The 16,169-nt window shown below is 41.9% G+C and overlaps 1 protein-coding gene and 1 long non-coding RNA gene across 7 annotated transcripts in view; both read left to right on the forward strand.

The window, feature by feature from the left end:
- The window catches only part of LOC104147124 (uncharacterized), a 139,376-nt gene extending 128,863 nt beyond the window's left edge, over nucleotides 1-10,513 (forward strand). For 4 of the 6 annotated variants that reach the window (XR_011135721.1, XR_011135723.1, XR_011135726.1 and 1 more), the window contains one exon: nucleotides 86-10,513. This is a non-coding gene — a long non-coding RNA (uncharacterized lncRNA). The remainder of the gene's footprint in view (nucleotides 1-85) is intronic. The other 2 variants (XR_011135722.1, XR_011135724.1) reach the window with 2 other exon arrangements.
- A 3,156-nt stretch (nucleotides 10,514-13,669) lies between these two features.
- The window catches only part of LOC104147126 (uncharacterized), a 221,630-nt gene continuing 219,130 nt past the window's right edge, over nucleotides 13,670-16,169 (forward strand). Inside the window, exon 1 of the mRNA XM_068915648.1 lies at nucleotides 13,670-14,789. The gene's annotated coding sequence lies outside the window, so the exon portion shown is untranslated. The remainder of the gene's footprint in view (nucleotides 14,790-16,169) is intronic.

Raw genomic sequence — 16,169 nt, forward strand, 5'->3', positions numbered from 1 at the left:
AATCCCACATTAGGAAGGTTACATATATTAGGGTCGCGTTTGTCTTCCTTGCTTTAGTAAAGCTTTTGTTTGTTTGTTTGTTTAGATGGGGGAAGATGCAGGGAAAAAAGACCGTGTTTTTTCTTTTCCTTCTGACGTCCTGATGTATGTGCCACACTGAGGTATCTCATCCTGATACACTGATACATTTCGTATTGCTATACTTGATATGCTGAACCCGTTTGGTCCTCTGGAAGCTCTGATAACGGCAGTCGTCGTTTTGTTGAAAAACTGCCTCTGGTTAGGGACTACTGAGTAATGAGCAGTGTGATCAGGCCAAAATTTTTTAATGTAGGAGGCCTATTTACACAGAGGAGGACATAGGGTGGTGTTGTTCCCCATATGGAAGTAAGCTCATGAGTCAGGGAGGCTCATTTTTAAGCAAGGTACACTTTAGCAGGTTCAGTTCTGAACTACGTTGAACTTAAAAATGGAGGAACAGAAAGTAAAATGAACATATTTTTATGTACGATAATACGTAATAATGCTTTAAATACTTTGTGAGCCCTCTAGTGGTGCTCAGCATGTCCTGGAAACCTCCAGGAACCCTTGCCGGAGCCAGGTTGCCCTTTTGCCCGTCACGCTAATATAAACACAGCTCCTGAGGGTTCAGCATATTCATCTCCTTATTTCTGATCCTTACTAAAATCACAGAGATGAGAATTTTATTTCTACCTACCCATGATAAAACATTCTTCAGAACATAAAGAAGGACCTCACTGAAACCTTTTTCTCCATTTAGTTGTCCCTTTATAACAGTCAGTTAGCCTGCAAGAGATTCCTGCTCCTGCGCAGGCACTGGGGAGGTCCATGGCTCCCACCTCACGTTCCCGTGGCAGGGTTTAAATCTTGAGGTGCACATGCTGTGCTTCTGCAGAGATGGCATTTTAATGAGCGTCTGCGCTGTTGTCTCTGCGGAGCGGAAATCACCTCTGAGCGCCTGCCTCGCGCCCAGCGCTGGCTGGGCAAGGGCTCTGCTCACATACAGTCTCGTGGCTGCCGCGGCCCCAGCAGCTGTGGTGGACAATTAAGATGACACAATGCCTGCCATGGCGGCGACAGGGCTGTTTTTCAGCATGCCGTGTTATCTGGGGTGTGCCAAAGCAGCACGGCACGGATATAGCACCACAAACAAGAATTCTCTGGAAAGGAATGATTTGGCCAGAAAATCCTAAATTTACTTCTGAAAGAGCCCAGCTCTGAGATTTCACTGTGGTGAAAAGCATCAGTCTGCTTCTCTTCTAAATACAATTCAGAACGCTCCTTTATTTTTTAGAATTGACTAATAAAGACTCCAGGAGGGCACCGATTAGTGAAATAAACCTATAATGCTCAGTGCAGTGACTGCCATCGGATTGCTATTTAACAGCCTCCTTGCTAATCAATTCTCTTCAGTCAGCTAAATGCCATAGATGTTATGTAAATAAATGCAAGTTTAAGAGTGTTCTTCAGTGAGTGGTTAAAGCTATGTTCCTTCTACTCCACCATAAAGTCAGCATGCTTGTTAACAGATATCAACACCACCTTGTACAAATGACTTTTCTTGTTCATTTTATTGCTGCAGCTTGGAAAAAACAGAAATAGGGAATAACGATAAACTGCCTGTTCTTCTTGAGCAACATTTTAAAACTCTGATACCTCAGCGGAGACCCAATCATAGAACAAGGATGCATATTTTAGACGCATAATGATGTCTACTATTCAGGTTGTTATAGAGCTTCCATTGTAAATTTTAAGCCAGACTGCCTCCCTTCAACCATTTGGATAAAAGGCCTGCCTCTCATAGCCCTCCTCATGTATAATATTCATCCAGAGGAGACATTTCCCTCGATGTTGATGTTTTAATTAAATACTTAGTAGGTAGAGTTTAAGACAGTGTAGGGTGCAGAATCCTATTAACGACAAAAGGATCCAAAATCCATCAAGGACAATGACAACAAACACAATGTCTTTAATGAAACTAGAATTTCACCCCTACTGTCTGGGAGGCGGGTGAGCAGCACCTTCTTACTAATAAAACCTTTTTTTCCTAACCAGGGTCACCGAAAGCTGGACAACAGCGTATATTTGCCATTTATCTTCTGCTTAGTCCTGAGGCAAGAGTGGTGATGCTCAAGAAGTGGTAATCAAACATTTAATGACTAGCTCTCAATTTATGCTTTCAGTTCTACATCCCAGTATCCCATAACAAGGAGATCAGTGTATTATCTTCAGAAGAAAATGAAGACACAAGAAGTTGGAATAACTTGCCCAAGTTATCCAGCACAACTTGAAACCAAGGCCAGGTCTTATATATTTATGGAATTGAGCAGAGATTTAATATAAATTAAATAGGCTGAGTTTCACTGACTTTCATACAGCATTCCCCTTTCTATCTTCTGTGCTGATGTAGGATAATAAATTTTGAATGAATAAAACATTTTGTTTGAATGTCTAGCATTTAAACTTTCTGAAAAGCTGTAAAGTTCCATTATCTTGCCTGTGTAGGGAAATGCATCCTTTCCTCTTAATTTTTTTTCAGTGCGGGGTTTTTTTTATCATTTCCTATGATTTTGTGTGATACATATCACAGGCAACTTCAAAAAATGTTTTTTACAGATAAATAATCTTAATTTCCAAATTCCTTTTGTATAATAAGAACTTTTAAATCTATTAATTTTTTATACATTAATATTAATTGATTTGCATGTGTGTTGCTTATCAATATTTTAGCACATTGGACAAACGATGAGCTTTTCCCTCTGGTTTAAAAGGTGAGTAAACTGAGGTAAACCATACTGACAGACTGTAGCCATCTGAGATAGGACTGTTGAAACCTAAGAATTTGATAAAGTAGAAGTGAGTGCCTTACAGTTGTTACTCCCCAAATTTTACCAATTTAGGAGCAACTGCTGATTTGCTCCTATACACACAAACACATGAAACTTTGAGCATGTTATTAATTATAGAGAATGGAACCTAATGACACATTGCACATGCAAAGCAATCCTGAAATCTTTAGTTTAGTTGATAGCCAGCTAAATTTCAGACTATGCTCATAATAGGAAAGATTGCTTAAAGAGCAATCTTTCTGAATTCTTTAATATAGGAGATGACCCTACCAGTACAGGCCAATGCAAATGGGTGGACGCAGGACTGGTTATGTGAAAACCTATAACTGAACAGAACTCAGGGAGGACTGGTGAAATTCAATGATAGCAAAATATAACAATCTCTTTGAACAATATTTGAGAGGACTTTTTTTAAAAAAAACTTTATTTCAATTTTATTTTTAGTATCAGCTGCTCGGAACTTTGATTTTTGTTTTTTTTCCTCCACTTTTCTAGATCCTTTTCCTTTAGCAAAACATTGGGGCTTTCTCTCTACTTTGCATTGAACTGAAAATAATACAAATGTTTAGTATAAAAAGAGTCTTAAAATATGTAGCACATTTTCATGCCAAAGCCTGTGTCTGCAGTTATTAGGGCTAGCGGTTTGTCATAATAAATCATACAAATTGTCATGGGGAAATACAAAGGCAAAAGTCATGAGAGTGTAGTAAAAAGTCATGGATTATATTATTTAAATACAATTATTCTTTATTTTTAGATACATTCAAAAAAGCAACCTTGATACCATTTACCTTAAGTTCAGTGGCAGTGTGGAAATAGTGTAGAAACATATGGGTGAGCAAGAGCCATTATTATTCCCTCTTCATCTCTGCTGTCCTGCCTGTGCTGAGGGAGCTGCGTGTGCACTTCTGTGGGACAGTAGGTCTCTGCCTGTAGTCCACAGACTCCCGAGTTCATAGATGACTTCTGCGGGGCCCTGAAGGAGGTGATTCAGCCAAGCAAGCCCCAGCCAGTAGGCTAAAACTCATTCTACGGGGCTTCAGGCCTCCAGGGCCTCCTTCAGGGCTCCATTCCAAACTGTCGGGATCTACAGTGAAACAAGCTGAAGATCATTGGTCTAGCAGATTTTCACAAAGGCCACCTTCTCCCTAGAGGAGCTGGTGTCCCTGGGCTCTCTCTGGGGTCAAAGCTGAGAGAAAGGTGCCTGGAGCTGCTCACCCAGAGGAGTCCATCTCTCTCCACTGATTTGAGGGTCAGCCCTGGTAGGTGACCTTCCAGGAACTAAAATTTGCCTCTATAAATTTTCTTCCCAGCTCAGCTCCCCCACATGCAAACTGGAGGCGTCAGAGAGCTGCAGGGGTAGCTTCACATTAAACACAGCTCTGTCAATCTAACACCCACCTGATGCTGAAAAAAGAGGTCCTGCTCCCTCTCCTCTGCCCTTTCCCCAGCTGCAGGTACCCTCCTCCCTCATGTTGGCTTTGGCAATTGTGTGGCCTTAGGGTGAATTGACTCAGTTGACAGGTTGACATATCTGGCAGCAGACTGCTCTTTTATTTGCATATTTATTTATGTGCAGTGTTAGGTTTCCATTGGGTCAGTTCTCTGAATTGATTTGCCCCAGGGCTATCCGACTGCTAGAGCCATCCCAAGGGGAACAAGGCAGGAGCGTGTGGCAGGGGGAGGAGAGAGGATAAGCAGGACCTCCTCCCTCTTTCGGGACAGGACTCAGCGGGACGTGAAACCATATCCAGAAGGTGAAGCTCAATGGCAGGTTAAGCCTATCTGAGCTGGTGCTGTTGCTGGCCTGCCCACTCCCTCGCTCCCGTCATGCACTCCTGGTTTGTCCCGGCACTAGCATCAGTGCTCAGCTGAAAGGGCAGCGAGCCGGCCGCGGGAGCTGACTTTGCAAAAAGTTCGATTCTTCTTTGCAGTACTCGTTTTCAGCTGCATTGGCTGAAATGCATTTCCCTGCATTGGCTCGCTGCACATGCAAGCAAGCGCCCATCCTGGCAGGGTGGGAACGTGGGGCCACAGAAGCCAGGACACAGACCAGCTTGAGCTATTTTGGAAGTGCCCCTGAAATGTCCATAAGAAATCATTAGCCCTCACATCTAGCTCATGGAGAGGGCTCCACCGAAGCATCCAGGGTGTCACTTGGCTGCTATGAGATGTTCCCACTTACACTGGTCCAGCTGTGTTGTATCTCCTTCTGCTCTTTAGAAACAAAAGTCTCCTAATGGCAAAAGTTTTGGATAGATTTGAAAATACATGAAGCCAGCCGAAAGCAAAATGTAAGTGACAGCTATCACGAAAGTGCAGCCTTAACAATTATCACTGATGACAGCCTAGATGTCGAAAGAGTACTGAAAAAGTCAGGCACACTGCAGCAGCAGTAGTCAAAACCAGACATGACGGAAGGCACTCTTTCGGTATGTACAAACATGCATGTCAGAAGCCAGAAATGTCTTTGTGCATCTGGCCTATAAAAAAACTTACTTCATGGTCTGCATATATCAATTCAGTTTCTGTTTTCTCCTATATTATGAGCAAATGTGAGCACTTGGGCATAATAAGCCACAGCTGTGAGGTACCTCTGACTGGGAACTTGCAAAAATAAATCCGCCAGTTTGATGAACATTCTCAAAACTAAGCCAATTTCTGGTTTCTGTAAACTGCAAGAAAAACACCAAAAAAACACAAAAACACCAATATTGAATAGGCTTTCACAAAGCGTAAGGGACTGAAGAACCAGGGCAATAAGTTTAAAAGCAACTACGAGAGAAACTATGACAGTAGCTAAGAGTAGCTGTAAAAAAACAGAAAGTAACTATGCCTTCTTGAGATAGGAAGGATTAGGTATCACAAGCCTGATTTATCACTGTATTGTACCAATTTATGCCAGCGTAAAAACACGATGGTAGAGCTGTGTTGAGTATCACTAAGTATGCATCCCTGCAGTTCTGTCACACACCCTGACAGGCATAAAAACAACTAATCGTTGTGTGAATCAAAGAAAAATCTACTAAAAATGAAATGGTAGAGATCTCAGATGCCGGGAAAGATAATCATTATACTCCTTGATCAATGTAGTTTTACTGCAGCGATCGGGCCTGAGGCGCAACTGGAATTTACTGAAAAGATAATGTTCAGTAAGATAAAGACCTCTTGCAAAGCAGCATTAATTTGTCTTTGGTAAGTAATTAAACTTAGACTGAAAGTTTCCTGAATATCCTAGAATTACATATATATACCTTAGCTGTTCAGCTCTCTCCATCTTACCATGTTATTTAAGGCTTACAGCTCTTAGAACCGTATTCTGAAATTGTTGAGCTTGTTGTATAGTACATTATTACTTGAGGAGACCCTTTGATTCACAATAACTTACTCACAGCATAATATTCTATTCAAGAAGAACAAGTATGTGACCCTCTCTATAGCAGCACCACGTTCTAAGTGGATATTATGCCACACACAGCAAAATTTGTATTCTTCACATGGAAAAAGTTTCATGTTGTGAGAATTCATATTTCTTCTTTAAAATTACATATAAGGGCTTTATCAAGTGCAAAAGGCGTTAGGAATTGCATTCAAAAACACTCTAAAGTTCTGGAAGTGCTGAGGAACCTGATTTCTAAATGTGTTTCTTTGAACAAAAACTTCAATATGTACAGTGATTGATAGGCCAGAACAATGCAGGAAAAGAACTTGTATAAAGGGGTCTAGCGTGGCTGGGATAAGCATATTGTGAGAAAAGTACACCTTGTGTGGTAGCAGGACGTTTTAATAATGCAATAACAAATGGCTTAGTTTAATTATATCTATGATCTGTTACTTCTAGCTATTTAAAATATTGCAAATGTATTCCTTACGTGATCGTTTCCAAAGAAATGTTTCAAAGAAATATTTGGCTTAGATTCAGTCAGTAATAGTCAGTGGCAATGTTACTTTTACAGTAAATGTACGTGAAGTTTATGAGTAACTGCACAGTGGGACATAAAGATATCTCTTTGGCATTTCCAAGTTTATGAGCTTTCTTCAGAAGAAACTTCTGAGAAGCCTATTTACCCATGTACGTATCTATATGCAGTCATTTACTGTAAGTGAAAGCAGATTTGTGTCATCTGTTACATTTATTTGATCGACTATAGATTATTTGCCCTTTGATAGCTGCTAATGTTCTGTGAGGCCATTTGTTTTCCTGCAGAGTTAATGATATTAAAGGAAAAAGTGTTGCTGTCTTTTTAGGACAAATTAATTTAAAAGTGTTTTTGTTTAAAAGGGGGGAAAAAAATGAACAGATTGCTCATTGTCTCACCTGTCCGCTTCAGGAGTGTGCCGAAACACAGACTCCTGGAACACGGAGCTTATGACAGATGAAGGCAGAAAATTTTTCTGAGAACCCTTTTGTTAAATAATTGGCAACAAATCATTTGTCCCTCAGGACACACAGCACTTGGGTTTCTACTGGCAAAAACTGGAGGGAACCTGGTCTAAATTTACATACTGTTTATCCTGAAAAGTTTTAATACAGCCTTAATTGTGAAAAGGGTTTCCAGGCAGTGAATTGTGATTGGTGAAAGTACTCCAGGCCAGGGAAAACAATTATTCGATGGCATATTTGAGAACGGTTGGGATTCAGAACGCGGCCTCGTGGAATTCGCGGAAAGAAAGATGAACGTAACGCGTCAAGACGCCATCAGTCAAAGCTTCTCTGTGGCTTTTCCGCAGTCGCGCCTCCCCCTCCTTTCACCTTCCCCTCCTCCGTGGGCGCAGCCTCCGGCTTCCTCCCTCCTGGCGGGAGGTGGCGAAGGCGGCTCAGGGGAGCCTCGGGGGGACGCCCGCTCCGGCTGCTACCTCAAACCCTGCCGTCGGAGCCGGCTCTTCCCACCCGGAGCCCTCCGAGGGCTGCCGCCACCTGGGGCCTCCGAGGGCTTGGGCGGGCGGCAGAGGCGCCCTGCCACCAAGCACCCTCCCCACCAGCCTTCGCGAGAGGAAGCCAACACTGAGCGCTCCGTGTTTCGTTGTCGGCGTTAACGACAGAGAGGTGTCCCACCTGACGCGGGCGTCAAAGAGCGGGCTGTGGGCGCCGTCGCCCGACAGGAGTGTTCGGCCTATCTTCCGGCGCTTTCTGCAGAGGACTTTGGTGACAGCGTTCTTTCTTCCAGCCGAAAGATGGAAACAGCTCTGCTAATCACGTCTCCCACTGGAATTTTTCGACAGCAGATGTGCCCAGGAGATTTTGAAGGGCCCATTGCTCTCACGCCACAGATGCAGAGAAAGGCACGTGGGCTCAAAGAGCCGTCTAAGAAAACCTTGAACGTCCACTCCATTGCCTTTGGGCCCTTTCTGAATGAAAGTGAAGAGCTGATGGGTCTTAATGAGACGGGTATTATGGCAAAGGGAATTTAAATCCTAAGCATGCTTTTCGCTTCCAGATTATGCAGACTTTCCCATTTGGTCACTGGTCTTTTTATTGCAGAGCTGTTCTAGGAATGTAAATTAGGAGTAGCAACGAACAAAATTGCTTCTGTGCCTGAGTAGGTGCTAACGTTACGGGCATCAGACGCAAGTTTTAATTACGATTGAGGGAGCAGAATAGTAACATTTCTTCTTTTATTTCAGACTATAATTATCTCATTTTACACCTTTATGGTCACTGCTTGTTTTCCTGGACAGACTTTGTGCAGCCCTTTATACAGTGATAAAAGAAGAATCAGAAACGACTAGCACCACAATTGGGACTGAAACTAGGAAAAAGCTCTTCCTAATAATTGCAGATATGATGAGCCACTACAATTTACATTGGCTCTCCATGCATTTTACAAAAAGCAAACAAACAAAAACAAGTGGACAACCCTCTCCTTCCTTTTGCCAGAGCGCTCCCCTTCTCTCCCCTCCTGGTTTGGGCACAGCGTAGCTGTGTATCAAGTGTTACTAGACCTCTCCAGAACGTAACGTAGGCACGAACCACTTTGGAGCTCGTTCCTCATACCCCCTCCTCGCCCTGTGCCACATCCTCAGGCAGTGTCCTGAGAAAGGAAGAAAACCGCAGGCGTAAGGAAAAGAAGTAGTGCCTCTGCTTTACGTGGGGTTGAGCTCTTTGCTTTTTTTCTCCTCTCCCCACGTAAAGCAGGAAAACGTGCAAAGCAGACAGATACAACTTTTAAAATAACTGTCTCCAAGTAAAGCTGAAAGGTGCAAACAAGCTGGGATGACTTCCATGGGAGAAAAAAAAAAAAAAAAGGTAGTGAGGTCTAGGCGGCTTCTTCGCCTGTTCTCTGCCACCTCCTGTCCTGCAAGTCCTGCAAAAGTGGCATTCCCTGGCTCCATCCCTCACCGACCACTGCCTGCCTGGCTGGCGGGAGGCCTAGTTCACAGGGAAAAGGAGCCATCCGTTCCTGCTCAGCAGCTGGCAAGGATGGAGGAGCTGCGCTGGCTAGAGCCAGAGGACCCTGGGAGTGAGAGCCCACAACGCTAAGGATAGTGCAGGGCTTCGAGAAGCCAATGCAGTGCCATTTTCCCCCAAATCCTCCTGCAGGGATCCATCACAACCTCCCTGATTTCAAGGCAGTGCAGAAGCGGTTTCAGTAATTAAAAAATTATGAGAATGTGTCAAAAATAAGGGTTTCCGTCGGGGAGGGATGCAAGCCTACTTTGTCTTTTAAGGACAATTATGTAACAATGCAGGTGTTTCACATTTCAATCACAGCATACCATTTGAGGTCCGCTGCTGCGCTCAGGCAGATCTTAAGGCTTAGAGGTTTAGGACCATCTGATAGACCAAGTAATACTTGTTACCGCTCTGTCCTTTCAGTCGTGACTCAGACATCAAGAATTTCCCACATTTATGATTTTTTTGGGGGTGGGGGGTTACATGACATGTCAACATACCAATAAAAAGTAAAAAGTTACCAAGAATAGGTGTTTATCATTAATATCAGTGTTGAATGATTTATTTAAGTAAGGCAAGAGTGCTTTTTCTCTTTCTTTCTCTCCTTCCCTGCATTTCCACGGAATAAGAATTTGGTAATATGCCTGAAAACCTTCTTTTAAAAAATTCCTTCGGAATCAGTGACAAGAAAGATCAGAACATTTCCTGAAACTCTGTGGCTTACATAAGGTCACAGTAAAGATCAAATGGAAAAATTGCAGCGTGTACCAGTTGAGATGCATGAGTCTTTTGACCACTAAATTTGCTCCTTTGTCATTTTGAATATTTCCTGGGAAAAGAACATAATGAAAACATCTCTGTGTATTTTAATATGCATATATGTTTATATACATACCCATATAAATAGTTTGTGCAAAGAGTTCACTTCTTTCGGCTGCAGCTACCAAGAATGAAGTTACTTTAGAAAATTAACGCATAATAAAATATTGTGATTTTTTTTGAAAGACAAGAAATTGTGAATAAAGTTTAGATTTTGAAAAAAACAAAAATTCAGTGTTCTATGCCTCAGCTTTGCTGGATAGTCACCTACAGATACAGACATGTGGCAGTTGTCCTTTTACACTACTGAGTTTTGAGCACTACTAAGGTTTGGTACATTAATGGCTCACACATTTTTCAAGCATTTGGTATTTCAAGCATTTGATGTTCCCTTTATTTAATCTACCTCCTTGTATATTTCAATGAATATTGAAATTGAATATTGACTATTCACTGAAGTATACAAGGAGGTAGACTAAATAAAGGGAATATCAAAATACCCCTCAATGATACTTTAAGCTACAGTTTATTGTTTGGCTTGTAGTATATCTGAATTTCATCTGAAAGTTGGAAGGGACCTAAGGAAGTCATTTAATATACTTAATAGATAATAATGTAAATCAGTTTTTGCGGCAATTAAGGTATGTGTGGTGAGAGCAGAGGCAGATGTATGTTTAGATTAGTGAGTTAGGCTAAGTATGACAGGTGCTGAAACTTCAAGAACTGATTGCCAAATTTATTTTTATTTACATTCTGGGCAAATGTTTGGTAATATGAGGGCAGTCATTAAAAGCACTTCTCTCAACACGTATCAGTGTAATGATTAGCAAAACATCTCAAAGCATGCTATGCATTCCTTTCTAAAACTGGCTGCTTCTTTGACCCAATACTTTAGTCTTACATTTTGTCACATTTTTTCTCTCTCCACTAAAATTCTCCTGCTCTCTTAGAATGACTTTCCCCCCTCTTTTTTTGTCCTAACCCCTCACATTGGAGACTCAAATGAAATACATGGTGGAGCCTTCCGTTCTTTGGATCGGTAGGGATATTCACTTAGTTAGAGTTAATCAAACATCAGAGAGGCATTCTGTACTGCCATTTTAACCCTGGAACACCCTTGCATGTTCCAAAGAAGATGGTATTGGCAAGAATTAGTGTTATGCACAAACGTTATCTTTTCTGCTTTGTTTATGGCAAGAAGCTATGAGTATAACTTATCATAGTTCAGTTATGAAGTCTGGTGTTGTCATGTAAAGCCAAACAGAACAGATGTTATGATGATGATGATGAACATTATTATTGATGTTACTTTTAATTTGAAGCCTATTTAGGAGAGCACTTACGTACATGCTTTAGTTTCATAAAGCTGAAGGGAACTCTGGAGTTACCCATGCTTGTTTAAATGCTGTTCTAGATAGGGATGGACCTAAACATATGTGAAAGCGCTTCACTGAACTGGAGCCTACCAGAGAGAAAGGACTTCTCATTTTTTTCATGAGATGGACCTTTGTTCATTCCAGCTGGACCGTGCAAGCATAAATCATACCCAGCTACCAAAAAGGTACCTTCCTGCGTAAATTCCTGGATTGATTAAACTGAACACCTAATTACAGAGCTAGTGAACCTGGATACTGAAGGCGGTTTGAACGGCTGCCTGAAACATCATGGGCTGAGACGCCTTTGTCAAGAGCATTGTGCAGTGATGTGCAATGTGGGTAGATTCCTGTGGGATGTTGACAGTTTGTGGGAAATGCATGTAGGAGGAACAGGGTTACTAAGACTAGGGCTTTAAAAATATATATATTTTTCTCTCTCATTGTATTGCTTGTGGGCTTGGAGATTTTGTTTTGTTTTGTTCTCTTTTTAAGGTAGGGGGAAGGAAGAGCTTCTGTTTTTGGAAAAATCTGGCCAATAAATGCAGCATGCAATGAGTCATTTCTTCCTGGAGGTTCAATACTACCTGGGTTCTTCCCTCCCAAAAGGATGCTTGTTAATGCACCTGAAAGCTGTAATGTTCCTTTTTTGCTCACATCATTTATACGGAACGATAATCACTTGATAAGCCATGGATTTATGTAACAAATTAATTAGCTGTGCAGCGTTTCCTCAACTCTCTGCCTGCCAGTCTGTGTCCATGGGGACCTGTTTGGCTTTTCCAAATAGTTACAAATAGCTCTCAGTATTATTATTTTCTTTTAAAACAATTGGCAGGAAAGTGCTTTCTCCTCTTCACATCAGAAGTGGAATTTTCCCTCAGTGCTTTTCTGGCCTCTGAGGCATAGGATGGACAAGATTCTTTTCTGCATCAGCAGCAGGATTTCTCCATGCAAACATACAGAGTTTAAAGTTCAGTAGCTTTCAGCAGTGCAAGGATAGGATCAGAAGCTTTTGCCATTGAAGGAGGGTGAATCTTAGCTTCATGTAAAACTTGTGACTCTTGCACTGAATATCAGCCGGGCATGAGACATCATATTTGAAGTTTTAATGTCTTTAGGGCATTAAAACTGTTTTCATGCCTCTCTTCCTCCCTTACTTCCTCTTTCCTTTGACTGTCTACTGAAACTGCCATATGATATCAGACCAGGATCTGTCTACTCTAAAGATGGCAAATCTAACTTTTAGAAAATTATAGTTGAACTTAATGAATTTGCATATTCTAATTTTCTTCATACATTTTCAGTCCATTTTTAATCCTACTAGAACAAAGAGTTCCAGAGAGTAATTTTTTATTTGTGCTGTGTGAAAAAATGCAGTCTTTTATCGTTCCTTATGGATTTTTATTGTGTGCTGTTTCCACTTTTTGAATGAGAGAAATGTTGAATAGGCGCACAGGATTTTTCATTCCTATTAGCGTCATCGTATTGCAACCTGTAATATATTCCTTCTTATTTTGCCCTTAAATTAAATGGTCCTAGTCCTTTTTTTCTTTTCATAAAGAAAATTCTTCATTCCTTTACTTATTTTAATTACTTTTTATCTGAATCCCCTCTGTTACTGCATTATCTACTATAAATGCAGTGACCAAAACTGAACACAGCATCCCAGCTGGCAGTGCGTTATTCACTTACCTATCACATTATACTATTTGTAATGTATTTTTCCCACCTTGTCTCTCACGTCTCATAGTATACTATTTGCCTTTTTTGCTCCAGATGACATACTGTACAGAAGCTTTTGTGCCGCACTGTTATCAGGAGTCACCCAGCCCTTTTCCAGCGTGTCACAGTTCAGAACTCAGCAAAGCGAACGTGGCTTGCAAATCACTCTTGCTAGTGCTCTTTGCTTCTTATTTATCAGGATGTGTATCAGTACTGTGTTGCCATTCACCTGGCTTTGTTAGGCCTCATGTTTTCCTTCAACTTTAGTCAGCTTTTTTTCTTTTTTCTTTTTCTATATTCCGTGGATGTTTCTACACCACCACTTAGCCCTTTCTCAGGTTCATTCCCGTCCACAGCACTGCTAGAGGACAGGGGGTATCCCTGTCTCGGTTTCTGCCAAGCCATCAAGGCTGTTTATTCTTACTCACCACTTCATGCCTCTGTACGGCGCTACTGTTGCTCTTACAGAGTGGTTGCTGTAGCTCATGCAGGCACATCTGAACCGCCTTTGAACTTGCTCACTCGGGTAGGGCTGGCCGCAGCGGGCAGCGTGGGAGGCCGTGAGCCCGCCCAGCTCGCGCAGACCCCAGGGAAGGTAGCATGGCACAGTCTCTGTGCTGATACCTCTACCCTCCCGCCCTACCGGAGCAGCTGGTCAAAAATGACTTGTGCAAATCTCCTCGACCATCAGCCAGACCTCTGAGAGCAACTTATTCACAGCCTTCGTATTCAAGCCATGAGGAGGGTTTCTCTGCCCCACCAGGCCAGCTGCATGTGTTAAACAGCCTCTCTGCAAGCACTTTATTGAAGGCTTACTGACAGCCCCTGTGCATTGTATCAGTGGGTGTAACTCCACTCATTCCAGCTTTTATAGGCCTCCGTCTAACAAAACTCATAACCAACTGCTTTAATATTAAGCATTTGAATAGTTGAGCTACTACCAGTGGGTAAATCCATGCTTCTGTTCTGTACTCGGACAAGGCTCTGCTCAGGTGCTTGGCTGAAGAAGTAGGCTGTTTTATTGGGACATAAGTCTTTATACTTTAATTTCTAAAAAGCTCCTTTCAGTAGTATAAAGAGCAGATACAGATTCCGTGGTACTGTGTTATGAAGCCTACTGATAGCTGGAAATAGTTGCTGTACTATCTTTATAAACTCAAGGCAAAAGAACATTCATATTAAGCAATAATTTGAGCAAGATTAAGAGGAAGAGAGACAGCACATGGCCAGTTAGTCACAAAGGTACACACGTATGTGTAAAATAAATCCCCAACCTGTTATAGTAATGCACTTAGTTACTGGAAATGCAATACGAGCTTACTTTCATGACCAAGGATGAACGAACTTGTTTAACCTTTATACAGTGTTTTCCACCCACACAAAAAGTGACATCAGATGTTTCATATAGCTAAAAAACAAGTCAGCACTTTGGAGCCTCCAGAAAAAGAGACCGAGATATCTCCTTATTATTATTAAAGTTTGTACACTTAATTGACTACCTGCTTAGCGTGGGTCACTCGAAGCTCCTTCTTAGTTATTTGTGGATCCTAACGACTGTGATGCAGGAAGAGAGCCCTTCAGCGCTGTTCACGAAGTCCTTGCTGCAAGGTATTTTACCTTTATATATGTAGTATACACTAAGGCTTTTGCAGTTAAATGAGGAATATTTTGCTATCCAGTATGCTGCCGAGAGAAGCAGCGGCACTGAAGAAGGTTTTGCATAGAGTTGCAAGTCTTGCTACCATGTTGGTTAGCTTAGAAAATGTTTCTAAGTCAGTCTTGAGTCAGTCAGTCATACGCTAGTTGGCCTTTCAGTAGAAGCTTAAAGCTTGGAAGAAGGCGTTTAAATGAGCATCACTGAAACTACGCAGGCTGGACCCGTCTACTTCTGTGCCACAGTCTGGGTGGATTTCAGTCCACTTCAGCATCACCTAAAAAGTACCATAGGTTTTCTAAAGTTCAGGGTTTATAATCTTTGCAGAGCATCTCCGTGCTAGTAATTCTGTGCTACTTTCAAAACAGCTTTGGGCTTAGTGCTGGCATGTCCGGGCATATGACACGAAGGGACTTGGTTTGAGTTGGCTTTTTTCGGCCTGTGTGAACACATTTATTCCTCTTTCCTCCCTCCCACCCCAAAAAGCATTTGAGAAATAAACTTTGAAGTCCTGGGAGAACTAGCAAGTATCTGCGAAGGGAGAAGGTGGGGGTGGCAGAGGTGGTGGAAGGAGTTCAGTTTGTCAACACGACAGCCAGGAAGCAAGCTATTTTTAATGCTTGTGGTGGAGAGGGGGGCAGCCCACATGCTTTGAAAAAGAGTTTAACTAATTGCATGGTACAGCTTCTTCTGTTATTTGTCAATACGTTTCATTTGCAATCTTGGCTGGCAGGAGGAGTGTGAAAAGAGCATCGTGGCACAAGGCTCCCGAGCTAGCCTGTGCAGCGCAGCGAGCCTGTGCCTAGGGCCTGCCTCTGTGCCCCCAGGTCACCCTCCAGCTCTCTCTGACTTACAAGTGATACTCATAAAAAGAACTTGGCTGTCCCTACAGAAATCATGAGCAGAGGCACCTGGGAACTGACCCCTTTTCAGAATTCAGAAATTTGTTTATTTAAAACATGGCTCTGACAGCGCACAGCCTAAATTTTGATGGTTCTTAAATAACAGAATACCTCATTTTTAGCTTAGTTTTATGACTCTATCAACAAGGGGCTTAATTGTGAAAGGCATATGACCATGACACTATGCTTGATTGGACCGCCTTCAAAAGAAGTGAATTTTGGACACACAAAGATTTTTTAAAATCACTGTTTCAGTACAGTCACATTTAGATTTTTTTTCTTCTGTGTACTTCATATAGTGAGCTATTCTTCAGAATCTCTATACACTGTTGATTGAACGAAACACTCTTAAGTCCCATGATGTGTGCATGACACAGGCTTGACACTGCTGCTAGATTCTTTCAGTTCAGCAGCAGTTTGAAGTCCATATCA

The sequence above is a fragment of the Struthio camelus genome, chromosome 1, assembly GCF_040807025.1.
Source record: "Struthio camelus isolate bStrCam1 chromosome 1, bStrCam1.hap1, whole genome shotgun sequence".
Lineage (NCBI taxonomy): Eukaryota > Metazoa > Chordata > Aves > Struthioniformes > Struthionidae > Struthio > Struthio camelus.